The 14,324-nt window shown below is 45.4% G+C and overlaps 2 protein-coding genes across 2 annotated transcripts in view; one reads left to right on the top strand and one right to left on the bottom strand.

Annotated features, from left to right (window-relative positions):
* Positions 1–14,324, bottom strand: part of CD160 (CD160 molecule) — a 43,578-nt gene that overhangs the window by 28,279 nt on the left and 975 nt on the right.
* PDZK1 (PDZ domain containing 1) overlaps positions 4,924–14,324 on the top strand; it is a 32,816-nt gene continuing 23,415 nt past the window's right edge. The window contains exon 1 of the mRNA XM_060028504.1: positions 4,924–5,003. The gene's annotated coding sequence lies outside the window, so the exon portion shown is untranslated. The remainder of the gene's footprint in view (positions 5,004–14,324) is intronic.

Genomic DNA, 14,324 nt, shown 5'->3' with positions numbered 1-14,324 from the left:
GTTTTTTTTTTTTTTTTGTGGTAGGTGGGCCTCTCACTGTTGTGGCCTCTCCCGTTGCGGGGCACAGGCTCCGGACGCGCAGGCTCAGCGGCCATGGCTCACGGGCCCAGCCGCTCCGCGGCATGTGGGATCTTCCCGGTCCAGGGCACGAACCTGTGTCCCCTGCCTCGGCAGGCGGACTCTCAAGCACTGCGCCACCAGGGAAGCCCTCATTGTAGTTTTGATTTGCATTTCTCTAATAATTAGCGATGTTGAGCATCTTTTCATGTGCTTTTTGGCTATCTGTATGTCTTCTTTGGAGAAATGTCTATTTAAATCTTCTGCCCATGTTTTGATTGGGTTGTTCTTTTTTTTTTTTTTTTGATATTGAGCTGTATAAGCTGATGGTATATTTTGGAAATTGAGCTCTTGTCAGTTGCATCATTTGTAAATATTTTCTCCCAGTCTGTAGGTTGTCTTTTCATTTTGTTTATGGTTTCCTTTGCTGTGCAAAAGCTTATAAGTTTGAGTAGGTCCCATTTGTTTATTTTTGCTTTTATTTCTTTTGCTTTGGGAGGCTGACCTAAGAATACATTGCTATGATTTATATCTGAGAATATTTTGCCTATGTTCTCTTCTAGGAATTTTATGGTATCATGTCTTATATTTAAGTCTTTAAGCCATTTTGAGTTTATTTTTGTGTATGGTGTGAGACTGTGTTCTAACTTCATTGAATTGCATGCAGCTGTCCTGCTTTCCCAACACCATTTGCTGAAGAGACTGTCTTTTCTCCACTGTATAGTCTTGCCTCCTTTGTTGAAGATTAATTGACCATAGGTGTGTGGGTTATTTCTGGGCTCTCTGGTCTGTTCCATTGATTCGTATGTTTGTTTTTGTGTCAATGCTGTTTTGATTACTGTAGCTTTGTAGTATTGTCTAAAGCTGGAGTTTTGAGAGGAAAAGTAACTGCTAAGCGATAGAATCATTTCTGGAAACATGGTAGACTAGATAATCTGAAAACCCTTTCTCTACAAAGTTCGTAGAAATACTGGGTAAAATATACCAAACTTTTTTTCAAATAGGTAGTTGAACGTGGATGAAAGGAAATAAATCTCTAAGTTCCAGAAGTGAAGAGAAAGCTGAAAACCAGTAACCAAGCAATCTGTTTTGCAGGGTCACTTTGGGACAAGAGAAAAGACCTAGAAACTGAGACCCTGCATGACACCAGACCCTCAGAAGGCTATACTCTCAGTGAAGGGGTGGGATAAAAAGCAGTCCTGTTGACAAAAGGAGATTCATTTTTCACTCACTCATTCAATTCATTTTTGGAAAGCTTGCTATAAGCTAGACTTATGTTCCAGGCACTGGGTATACAGTGACAAAACAAGTACAAATCCCTACCCCTGGGGAATTTATATTCTGGTGGGGAAGAGACAGAAAATAATTAATAAACATATAAATATGATAAAAGGAGATATGTTTATGGAAAAAACAGGACAGGGTAAAGCAGATCAGGAATAACAAGGAAACCATCTGTCTTGGCCTGGACTCTGGAGAGAAAAAAGAATCCTCTCTTGCAAATTCCCAACCACAGATCTGCCTTTAGGAGGTGCTAGCACTTTAACTGACATTAATTATTTTCATGATCTGGGAACACTAAGGCAAATAAGTAACATAAATTGACCCCAGGTTTTTGATGCCTTTCCTCATCATTCTAGGAGTATGGAGAGGTGCTGCTTGACAAAAACAACAGAAAACCCTCCGCCCAAGCTGTCAAGGTTTCCAGAGATAAAGCCCAGACAAACTTGAGCTCACAATAAAAAATATAAAACTATTAATGGCAGATTTAAGATCTTAAATCTGCCATTAATGGCATCAGCATCTGATGCCAAACCCCATGCTCATAACTCTTATCTGCATGTCCTCTACCTACACACCAGGGCAGGACTCAACGATGCCATCATGGGCAGGACCCACAGCATTTAGGTTCACAGAACCTTAGAGTTGGAAGCAATCCAAGAAATCTCCTACTCCAGTCTCCTAACAATGCAAGACGTCTTTCTGTAACATGACACAGGTCAGCATCAGCCTCTGCTTGAGTACCTTTTGGGAAGTAGAGCACATTCCTTCCCTGGATAGTGGGAGGGCTTATTGTAGAGGCAAAACAGTACGACCTAAGGAGACAGACAGGCCCTTTAAGGAGCCAGGAGATCTCAGACAGGGTAATTAACCAGATGAATTTAAGCCTTCTTATCTGTTAAATGGGGATATTGTCTCATAAGATCATGCTGAGTGTTAACAGAATAATAGATATAAAGGCTTACCAGACACACAATAGACAATGTTATTTTCCCTTCTGCATTAACCAGATCAGAGCCACTGATCTGGTAAATCTCATTCAGTTCCACATAACGGTGGGAAAGAGTTTTGTCATTAAAAAAAAAACAAACAATTGCTCATTTCTATTTAACTTTGAACCAGCACTGTCTCTATATGTCAAGGCCTCTTCTATTCCCAGTTTGAAGGCTTGTGGTTATTTATCCCACCTGGACTGGGGTAAACGGTGAGTTTGAGAAGTCTCTTGATTGGGGACTGAGTGTAAGCTCCACTGTGAAGGCTGCCTTTTTATTTTTTTGACCCCGTGGCATGTGGGATCTTAGTTTCCCGACCAGGGATTGAACCTGTGCCCCCTGCATTGCAAGCACAGAGTCTTAAACACTGGACCACCAGGGAAGTCCTGCCTTTTCTTTTGATCATCCAACTTTTTTCATTTTAGAAGTTTCAAGAATAAATTCTACTGATTTCGCCTCCTTAATTTAAAAATTAAGGCATTATTTAAATGCAATACAATTCATCCATTTTAGGTGTATAGTTTGGTGAAATTTGGTAATCGTAGACAATTGCATAGGCACCCCACACTCAAGATATAGGACAATTCCCTCACTTTCAAGTTTTCCCTTTAGGCCTTTGATTTTAGAAGGGACATTGACAAGTTGGCTGGGACCCAGGGCAAGAAGTCTTGAAGTCATGACATAGGCAAACCACCTGAAGGAATGAGGGGCCTCCACTGCTACCCAGAGAAAAGAAGGCTTATGGGGGATACATCAGCCTTCAAATAGTTGAAGGGCTGCTATGTAGAATAAAGAGTAGACTTAGTGTAGCTCAGAGGGAGCCATCAGGACTCAGGGACAGAAATGAGAGATATTTTGATTCAATATAAAAGAGTTTCTAAAAATAATATTATAACAACTATTTACAGATGATGAAGGTAAGTGAGACAGAGTTAAAAATGAATTCTTCAGCAGAAACTGACACAGCAGTATAAAGCAACTATACTCCAATTTAAAAAAACAAAGAATTCCTGTAGATCAAACACTTGGGAAGTGATGGAGTCAAAATTTGAACCCAGGTGTTCACATCTTTTTAAAATATTTGTTTATTTATTTTTGGATGCATTGGGTCTTTGTTGCTGTGTGCAGGTTTTCTCTAGTTGTGGCGAGCGGGGGCTACTCTTCATTGTGGTGTGCGGGCTTCTCATTGCGGTGACTTCTCTTGTTGTGGAGCATGGGCTCTAGGTGTGCGGGCTTCAGTAGTTGTGGCACGTGGGCTCAGTAGTTGTGACTTGCAGGCTCTAGAGCGTAGGCTCAGTAGTTGTGGCGCACGGGCTTAGTTGCTCCGCGGCATGTGGGATCTTCCCGGACCAGGGTTCAAACCCGTGTCCCCTGCATTGGCAGGCGGATTCTTAACCACTGTGCCACCAGGGAAGTCCCCAGGTGTTCAGATCTTAAATCCAAACTTTTCCCCTTCTACCCTCCACTTTGGAAGATATACAGGAGGCCCAGGGAGTATAGAGTGAAGGTAGAGGTAATCTGGTATGAGTTAGCTGCTCAGATGTTTGTCATTGACCACAATTTACCCCCTGGCTCCGGCCATGCCTTCACCCCAGGGCAGCCAAGACCCAGCAAAGACAAGAGGCCCTTGGAGCATGGGTGGAGGAGGGCAAGGCTACCCTGCCCTCAGCCTGTGGTTCGCTCTGCTTCGCTGCTTGGAGCAATCTCTTGCCCTGATTTCCAGTGTGGGCTGAGGATCGAGGTCAGTGAGAAGCCCAGCCCTAGGTTTGCCTGTGTGGGTGCTGCTGACGGGGGTCAGCTGCTCGTGTCTGGGACTGAGCACAGGTGCCAGCCCGCTGCCCAGGCACTGGCCCAGGAGTTGCGGCAAGTACCTCCACCTGCCCAGCGGGGCTTGCCTGAGAGGTTCTGAGCGTGGACGGGGAAGGCAACTGTTGGAGAATAGAGACAGAGCACCCTCAGGTGAGAGAGAGAGAAAGAAAGAGGAGAGAGCATCTGAGAAGAGGAAGGGAGCTGGGAAATAAGAGCAGGAAGGGGCTTTACTGGCTCAACTTCTAGGGAGCATGCAAGTAAGAACTAACAGGCAGGCGGAGGAGGAGGAAGGATGGATGCGCGAGGGGCTTTGCTCCACTTACTGGGACTCCTTGACCTGCTGGCCTCCTGTGGGGTGGGGGTGACCCAAGTACTGCTCCCCAGGAAGACCTCAGGGCTGGAGGATGGTCAGGTGATGGTCCTCAGCCCTGCCCTCGCCATGGGGGATGGTGGAGGCTCCTGAGGCTTTGGGTGCTGTTTGGGTGTGACTGAGGCATCTGCCAGGGGAGAGAGCCGAGGAAGGCCCCTCCTCCCTAGCTGGCCTCCCCCTCTCCCCTCCTTTTCTCCGGGAGGGAGGGAGCGGGGTGGGGTGGGGACAGCAGGGCGCCCGGCATCACTAGGCAGGTGGGCCGGAGCGTCGGGTCCGGTTTGCTGAGGGTTTTCCAGCTTTGCCCAGCTCAGGGCCCAGCCAGTTGGCAGGAAGCAGGACAGAGGTCACTTGAACTCAGACCACACGTCCCTGTTAAATACATCAGCTTTTAAATCAACCTTTGCTCAAAGTCCAGTGAGTTCCAAGACTAGAGCTCACCAGCAGAGAGAGAATTCCCTGGTGAACCCAGTGGCTCCTCTTCTTCCAGGACCCAGGTAAGAAATGAGTCTGCTTCCCCGTGACGGAGGGCACTGACCACCTGGGCCCAAACCCCCTTCTTTCTCCTTTTCCTTTTCTACACAGTAGCTGGCTGTCCAGGGCAGAAGAGAGGTTGGTGGGAAAGGAGCCAGGTGGTGTTGGGGTTGAGGTGGAGGGATTCTCCACACTCTGAGGTTCTCTCTGCTTGAGACGCCCCGACCCTGGCAGGCTGGGGTCTGCTTCACAAAGGAATTGGTAAACTGATCCTGAGAAAAAGCTTTCCCAGGGTTGCATGGGGGTTCGATGTGCAGCCAAAGGGAGTGAGATAACAGACTTCACAGGTCACGGGGAGATTCTCTCTCACAGGACCTTCCCACTGTACAAGGGCTTTGGGTAGTAAAAATTTTCTTCTGGAAGCAGCCCTTAAAGGATACAACCTAACAACTTTCTCACTGGATAATAAAAACATGCGTCTCTCCTCTTTTTTATCACATTATAGCACTGAGAATTGTGGAGAAACCAGTGGATTTCTAGGCTGGCTGAATTTTAAAACATAGATCCCCAGGCTCTGCCTCTTGGAGTGTCTAGTTCTTTGGGTCTTGTGAGGTCCTGAAAAACCTTTTTTCTTTTTTTTCCCCCAACATCTCCCCCACTCCCTCCCCAGATGATTCTTGTGGGCAGGTAGGTTTGGGAACCACTAGTAGCTTATTTCCTAAGCAGAAGTGGTCAAGGGATATAAATGCGACTGTCATCTCAGGGCTTCCCAGCTAAGGAGACTCCTGATCTGGGCTGGCTCTGCAGGAACACGTTCCTCTTTAATGATAGTCCCTGCAATGTTGCACCCACGAGCTCTCAGTCCCCTTTCCAAAAGTCACAGGGGCTCTTTGTCTCAGGCCACGGTTGTCTAGTCACCTGGAATCACATGTTCTTTCCTGCAGCAAATAACTCAGGGACTTTGAGTTTGTGTGTTATGACAAAGTGAATTGTTTTTATCTTTGACTCTTTTGTTTGTTCTTTGTATCATAAACCATGAAGTGGCTAGTAATGATGTCCTATGTTCATAGACCACTGGCTAGACAGCCGTTTCTCATCCTGGGGAAAGAACATGGGACTGGAATACAAATAACTTGGGTTTTGATTCAGTTGTTTGTGACGGGCCATCAGACAAGTCGCTTCAGCAACCAGAGCCTCAATTTTATTGTCTATCAAAGACTCTCATCTTTTCCCCAAGGCTGTATTGAAAATAAAATTATAAATATGTGTTCATGCATAACCACAAGTGTGCTTACATTTCTTTTCTTTAAAATTTATTTATTTAATTTATTTATTTTTGACTGTGTTGGGTCTTTTTGCCGCGCGCGGGCTTTCTCTAGTTGCGGCGACTGGGGGCTACTCTTCGTTGAGGTGCGTGATAGCTTTTGTTGTGGAGCACGGGCTCTAGGTGCGCAGGCTTCAGTAGTTGTGGCACGTGGGCTCAGTAATTGTGGCTTGTGGGCTCTAGAGTGCAGGCTCAGTAGTTGTGGCGCACGGGCTTAGTTGCTCCGCGGCATGTGGGATCTTCCCAGAGCAGGGATCAAACCCGTGTTCCCTGAATTGGCAGGCGGATTCTTAACCACTGCACCACCAGGGAGACCCCTGTGCTTACATTTCAAATGTGTCTTTCCAAGGGCTCTGTGGAACAGTGGGGCAGCCTTGCCGTCAGCTGGGGGATCTTGTCTTTTAATCTCATCGAGCCTCTATTTACTCATTTACCAATAAAGAGTTGAGACTAGATGATCTCGAATGTCCTTTTCAGCCCACCAAGTACAATAGATCCTGGAGCTTTGAAGGCTGCTCCTGCTTGTCATTTGGGTAGGATTTAAAATGTTACCTCCCCAGGAATGGCTTTTAAATTTAGCTTCCTCCCTCCACCTCACCACTGCATCTCATCATTTGTAGCCTTTATCATCAGAAGTCATCTTCTGCACTTTTTGTCACCTTTGGCAGACGTTAAACTTCAAGAGAGCAGGGGTCTTGTCCTTTGTGTTACCTGCTGTAATACCAGTTCTTAGAACAATACCTGGCGTAGAGTAGATGCTTAGCTATTATGATAAATGGAAGTTAGTGTGGCAGGGAGGGAGCTACAGGCATAGAGTCAATATGTTTGGATAAAATGCTCTTATCAAAGACGGGCTGAAGAACTCTGATAGTCTCTCAGGCATCTAAGGTCCCGGATCTGATCAGGTGGGAATGGGTGTCTCCCGTCACACCTTGGTTAAATGATTTTCACATTTGTTGCATAGGAGTTCGATGAGAGTAGCAAGGTAGAGCTAGATGTATTTTCCTCGAGATCTCAGCAATGCCTTTCCTTGGCCCTTCATGATAATCTCTTTGCCTGGTGGGTATCATGGCTAAATGATTAAAAATCAGAAACCTGAATTCCAGAGCAGATGTATTCTTCCTCTCTTATTTCCTCATCGGTCAAATGGGCGTAATAGAACCTAGTTCTTAATGAGGATGAGATTGGAGAAGCTCACAGTGTCTTGTGCACCTTAAGTGCTACTATCCTGATGATCTTCAGACAGCTTTATGACAGGCATGACCCCAGGGAAGGAAGGAACCCAGGCAGTGGGAAGGAGTTTTGATAAATATGAAAGAGAGCCCCTCGTCAGCTCAGTGGCAGCTGTGGTCTGAGATGGCCAAGCCTCACAGGACATAAACACCGAAGCTCCTCTGTAGTCTATGGAACTGAGTCTACAGTGCATCCCAGTCTAACCTGACCTGCTTCTGACTTTCAACATATGCCTATTCTCTGGGCTTTGGGACCAGTCACCATCCCTGAACATCCCTGTGCTACTCCTTTTGCCTGGGATGCCTTCCCCCTCCAAGTCTAACTACTTGGGTTCCCTAACACAGCCCTCAAGGTTGGGAGGCTGGGCGGAGGAACCCGAACTCAACTGGGTTTGAATCCAGGTTCTGTTGCTTATTCAAATAGCTATGGGAAACCAACTTATATTTTCAGGGACTTTTTTTCTTGTAAAATGGACCATTAAGATTAAATGAGAACTCATAAAAGGTAACCTAGGCTGGCCCTTGGAGCCTAGCAGGAGCTCAATAAGTGTGTATAACAATAACAAACATTTTCTTTTCCGTATTCCAGCACCCGTGTTTGGTAGTTGTGTCTATAACTTTCTCCACTTCACTCTGGGCTCTGTGAGGGCAGAGCAGTGTCTAATCTGGGTTCAGCCTCGGTAGGAGGTACTCAATGTAAGTTGTTGATTATATAAATGGTACTTGAAATTTAGAGGCTGGAGTGATTCCTTCAGACTGTGGTGGTTGGGGAAGGATTTGTATTTATATGACCTAAAATTTGAACTGAGCCTTGAATAGGTCTTGAATTCATTCACTTGGAAAAAATGTGACCTACTATAAATAAATAATCGGAGGGTGGGGGCAAGTATTTCAGGCAGAGCATGTGGTGTGAGCGAAGGGCAGGCTGGGTGTGGGTGACCGCACGTGGGCCAGTTTGGTATCGCTGGGGAGCAGAGGGGGATGGAGTCGGGCTGGATTATGTTGAACCTCAAAGCCTGAGAAAGGAGTCTGGACTTTAGGTTCTTAAATGTTTTTTTTTTTTTTTTTTTTTTTTTTTGCGGTACGCGGGCCTCTTACTGTTGTGGCCTCTCCCGTTGCGGAGCACAGGCTCCGGACGCGCAGGCTCAGCGGCCATGGCTCACGGGCCCAGCCGCTGCGCGGCATGTGGTACCTTCCCGGACCGGGGCATGAACCCGTGTCCCCTGCATCGGCAGGCGGACTCTCAACCACTGCGCCACCAGGGAAGCCCTTAAATGTTGTTTTTAGAGACTAACATGGTGAGAGTAAGATCAGGAAATTTGTCTTGGGGCAGTGGCTGGGAGAACCTAGAGGCTGGATACATAGGAAAAGAGCGAGGGTGCAGAAATGCAAGTTCAAAGGGTCTTGTAAAACAAGACGCCAGTTTTGGGAGATACTCTTGTTCCAGCCAACCCTCGGCTATTTTCAGGTACCAGTTCTATCAGCAGCACAAGGATATCCTTTCTCCGAGGGCACCTCTGTGTCCACACGATATCGACTTTATCTCTTTCCCAACTTGCAGAACTCTTAGATAAGCAAGTAGAGTGGGGAAGGTCTTGAACTCCAACCAAGAGTCCTACCATGTAGGACAAGGTATCATTCATGATGCGTGGGTAGGGGGAAGCGACATTTAGTACCAGCAGCCCAAATGAACTTCAAGATAAGCAGATTCCGTTCCTTATCATAGATGAGAAATAAGAATTACTCACTGGTCCTATGATCACCCTTCTCCATTGGAACACATTTCATTAATTTCCCACACTTGGAATCTATGGCTACCTAAGACCAAACAGTAACCATCACAGTGGGAAAGTATAATTAGCATAAACATATTTTGGAGCCCTACTTATTTTTCTATTTTTGACACTAATCATTTAAAATTAATAAACTTGAGTGTTTGAATTTCCACACCTCTTGCTTTTTTTCTTTTTAAAAAATATTTATTTATTTATTTTTTGGCTGCATCAGGTCTTCGTTGCAGCATGCAGGATCTTTGTTTGCAGCGTGTGGGCTCTTCGCTTCGTTGTGGTACAGGCGTGAGCTTCTCTCTAGTAGTGGCACGTGGGCTTAGTTGCCCTGTAGTACGTGGGATCTTAGTTCCCGGACCAGGGATCGAACCGGGGTCCCCTGCATTGAAAGAAGGATTCTTAACCACTGGACCATCAGGGAAGTCCCCAATACCTCTTGCTTTTCAAAGGAGGAATCTAGGTGGCTTAAATATAATCTGCAGCAAAGATATTAGATCTGCTCTAGGTAAAATATTTTTGAAGAAGGATGAAATTGAATTGCATTTATCTTCTCCTAACTCAAGACATCTGTCAACACCAGCTGAGCTATACTAGGATTTCTTTTATGCTGTTGGAGAAACAGTATGTCCCGAGGCTCTGAGGCAGGCTTTGATAGAAGGCAGATATTCCTGACCCAGGGCTGGAACCCCTTGATCAGGGCTGGAACCCCTCGATCAGGGCTGATGGTTGTAGGGAATTCACCATCTACAGTTGCTGACTTAACATCACCAGTCTCCACCAGTTGTATTTTTCCAACAAAAGTCTAGTGATTTCTTTGTCTTACTTATGACATGGATGCATTTAAATGCTGAAGAGGCAGCATTTCTCACAAGGGCACGATGTGCAGACATGCCTGGTCAAGCTTCCTCCTTGCTGAAGTTCAAAGTGTTTTATAAACCAGCATGGAGTTTAGTGCAAAGTGAGTCACATTCAAGTTGAATGTTACCCGAGAGTTGCTGCCCTCTCTTCCCCTCTCTTCATGCCTCAATGAAACAGAAATAATTTACTCTATGGTTACATCCTGGGTTATACAAATATCCTTCCCCAGTTGCAGTAACTAGGATTAAACATTATTCCCCACTGTCTTGCTAAGTTTTCACTGTTTAGTTTTTCATGGCTCAGGTGTGGGTTACATAAGCGCCTTGTGAGGAGAGGCTATGTTTTCTTTGTGGTCTGATAATGACTGCACCATTGATTCCTAACTATTAGATAAGATGGTGGTGGGTCCAGAGTACTCGTGACTAACAGCTGTAGGGTTACTGTATTTATAGAATGATCGGCTACATCCTGGATTTTGGGAGACAAAGAAGACAATATTGGGGCATTTTCTTTCTTGACGGTGGTCATTGCACCTGACTGTCACTGATGACAGTGCCCTTCTGATTTTCCCTCTCTAAGAAGAATGCTGTTTATCCCACATCCTTTCTCTAATCTTTTGGAAATCCAGTGATGTTGTCTGGTGAGTGAACCTGTTCACTCATCACTCCCTGGTGACCATGATCCACCCATACATCCGTATATCAGGTGTGCTTCCCTCACTCCATCTTCTCCACGTTTTTCTGTCCCTTGGGTCCCTTGGCTGGTGTATCTTGTACTCACATCTATTAGAGCTCATCTGCTCCAGGTGTTGGGACTCTCTGGTCAGCTTAGTTCTGTAAAAGCTGCCTGGAATCTTATACCTCCTCGATATATGGCATTTGGTTGTATTTTTTAATTCCCTAGCTTTCAGACTTACATGATACTTCTGGGTTTAGGGAAATCTGAGTTTGTTATTTGAGCTTGATTTCATGGAGAACAAAATCTCAGCCCTGACTTTTCAGCAGCTAAAACTAACGTTGCAGAGGTGGTCCAGAGTGAGGAGATAGAGAATCCCTGACCTGACAGTCAAGATTCCTGCCCATCCTTAGTGCATTACTCAATCTCTTGACTGCTTCAAAAGGAAAATCAGGAAGATTGCTCAAATGTCCTCACAGGAAATGGGATTCCCATTGACTCAGGACTCTCACCGGAGAGCAGGGAAGGTGGGGCACCTGGAGTGGGCTTCTCTGCTCCAGATGCTATGCTTAGATTGCTTTACATGATCCACCTTCAGTAATCTTTGCTGCGTCCATATGCACTTCCTGTTTTAGGAGTATTTCTATCTCCAGCTCAGAATTAAGGAAGTCACTCATGTTCTCACAGCTGGCAAGTGGTGACACCGGAATCCAAAAGTGGGTTTGGCTTTAAAACTCTTGTTCTTTCTAATGTATTTACCCAAACTAGAATGCTGAGGGAAGATGGAAATAAAAATACAAACTCCCTTCACATCAGCTGCATACCTATATGGCCACTTTAGACTTTTTGTTAACTGGAAACTACTCTGTTCTAGACATCATCTTAGAAGACTTTTCCTGTGTCAACCCCTTAATTTGCAAAACTCCTCCCTCAGCCCCTTCTTCTTCCTTCTCCCCATTCATCCTGCCCAGCCAGTCCCTGCAGCACTTCATCTTTCCCAGGGGACACTTGTGGTTTCTCTTCCTCGAAATTCACGCTGGCCCCACTGTCTCACATTCTAATGAGTTCTGGGCTCACTGTGAACATAGAAACCCTCACCTCCTAGCCTTCTGTTTGTAAACATGTCACGCTGCAACTTGGGGTAAAAATTACCACTTTCTCCTTCTATTCTTGTTAAATATTATAGTGAGAAAAAGCCATGAGAAACCATGCTGATTGTTCTGCTATAAATGCGTGAGATCTGTTTATCTCTCTAATGAAGAAATATATTTAGCCTACGTTGTTTCTTAGAAATTTTTATTCAACGTGTTGACTCATCATAGTGAAACAATGCTTCGGCTTTGGGTAGCCTTTTTGCCAGGGTTATAACCTGCCCGTCCAGGGATTCAAGTCTGTTACTTTATGTGAAGTTTCTTAAAACTTTGAAATAGCTGCCAGATTTTAAAAATGGAGACATTTTGCATAAATCTAGACTTCCAGGTTCTCTTGAGAGATTGGAAGGTCTGGCACACTGGGCTCTTATCTCCTCATAGCAGCTGTCTTTTGGTGGTAAGTACAGCTAACCCACCATCCTCTCCTGGCCACCTTCATGGATTTATCAGTTTGAGCTCAGTGGAGATTTTGGTCCACATTCTTGAAGTTCCTGATTTTTCTTGGTAAATTGACCTTGTCTTCCTCTTTATCTCATTTTTTCCCCTTCTCTCCTGCCTCGGTAGAGGTGTTCCATCTCATCAAGGCCAAACCCATTTGCTGTGCTCTCTATATCATCCCTTGATATACAAACATTAAAAATAAAACCATCCCCCAACCCTGCTTTCCCCTTAAGCTGCTATCCCAACTCTCTCATTTATCTGTTTCAAGATGTAACTTTATTCATGGCCTCTGTTATTTACTAGTATTCACTTGCTTCTTAGTCCCTTATCTGTCCTGAACTTGCATTTCCTAAACTTAAGGGCATTTTCTGTTTTCATTCTCTTTACCTCTTAGCATCATTTTGCATTGTTAACTATCCTGTCTTGAAATTCTTCTTTTAGCTTGGACTGTAAAATCTTGGCCTTCTGATCATTCCTTCTCAGCTTCGTCTTCTTGTCGCCTAGATGTCGGTATCATGCAAGGCTTTATCCTCAGCTCTCTTCCTTTCATGTTCTCACTCCCTTGTGTCACCGAGCACTGCCATGAGGACTCTAGTCCATCATCTCCTGAGCTCCAGGCCCACACTTCTGTCTACCTGCAAAGTCCTCTGATGTAAAACTAACTCAAACTGACTTTGCCATCTCATTCCTCATAACTACACCATCTTTTTTTTTTTTTTTTTTCTGCGGTACGCGGGCCTCTCACTGTTGTGGCCTATCCCGTTGCGGAGCACAGGCTCCGGACGCACAGGCTCAGCGGCCATGGCTCACGGGCCTAGCCGCTCCGCGGCATGTGGGATCTTCCCGGACTGGGGCACGAACCCATGTCCCCTGCACCGGCAGGCGGACTCTCAACCACTGCACCACCAGGGAAGCCCACCATCATTTTTTTAAATTTAATTTTTAATATTTTAAATTTATTTTAATGTTTAGTTATTTATTCATTCATTCATTCATTTTAGCTGCACTGGGTCGTTGTTGTGGCCTGCGGGATCTTTTAGTTGCAGCACGTGGATTTCTTAGTTGTGGCATGCATGTGAGATCTAGTTCTCTGACCAGGGATCGAACCCAGGCCCCCTGCATTGGGAGCATGGAGTCTTACCCACTGGTCCACCAGGGAAGTCCCAGCACCATCTTTTATCTTTTTATTTTTACTTATTTATTTATTTATTTATGGCTGCGTTGGGTCTTCGTTGTTGCGCGCAGGCTTTCTCTAGTTGCATCGAGCAGGGGCTACTCTTCGTTGTGGTGCGCGGGCTTCTCATTGCGGCGGCTTCTCTTGTAGTGGAGCATGGGCTCTAGGCACGCAGCCTTCAGTAGTTATGGCACATGGGCTCAGCAGTTGTGTCTCGTGGGCTCTAGAGCACAGGCCCAATAGTTGTGGCTCATGGGCTTAGCTGCTTCACGGCATGTGGGATCTTCCAGGACCAGGGATTGAACCCGTGTGCCCTGCGTTGGCAGGTGGATTCTTAACCACTGCACCACCAGGGAAGTCTCCAGCATCATCTTTTAATGGTACAATTTTTATGCCAGTCACCAAGGCATGAACTTGTGGGGTTTTGTGTTTTGGGTTTTTTTTTTTTTACCTCTTCCTTTCTAACACCCAGCCCAAGTGGGCAGCATTACTTGGAAGATGTATTAAGTCTTGAGCTGCTGTAACAGAATACCACATGACAGAATAACAGAAGCCCATGTGGCTTAAACAGAAATTTATTTCTTCACAGTTCTAGAGGCTAGAAGTCCAAGATCAAGGTGCCAGCATTGTTGGTTTCTCCTGAGGCCTCTCTCCTTGGTTTGCAGATGGTGGCCTTCTTACTGTGTCTTCACATGGCCTCTT

This window comes from Delphinus delphis, chromosome 1, assembly GCF_949987515.2.
Source record: "Delphinus delphis chromosome 1, mDelDel1.2, whole genome shotgun sequence".
NCBI classification, from domain to species: domain Eukaryota; kingdom Metazoa; phylum Chordata; class Mammalia; order Artiodactyla; family Delphinidae; genus Delphinus; species Delphinus delphis.
This window is presented reverse-complemented; position numbering and strand designations above follow the sequence as displayed.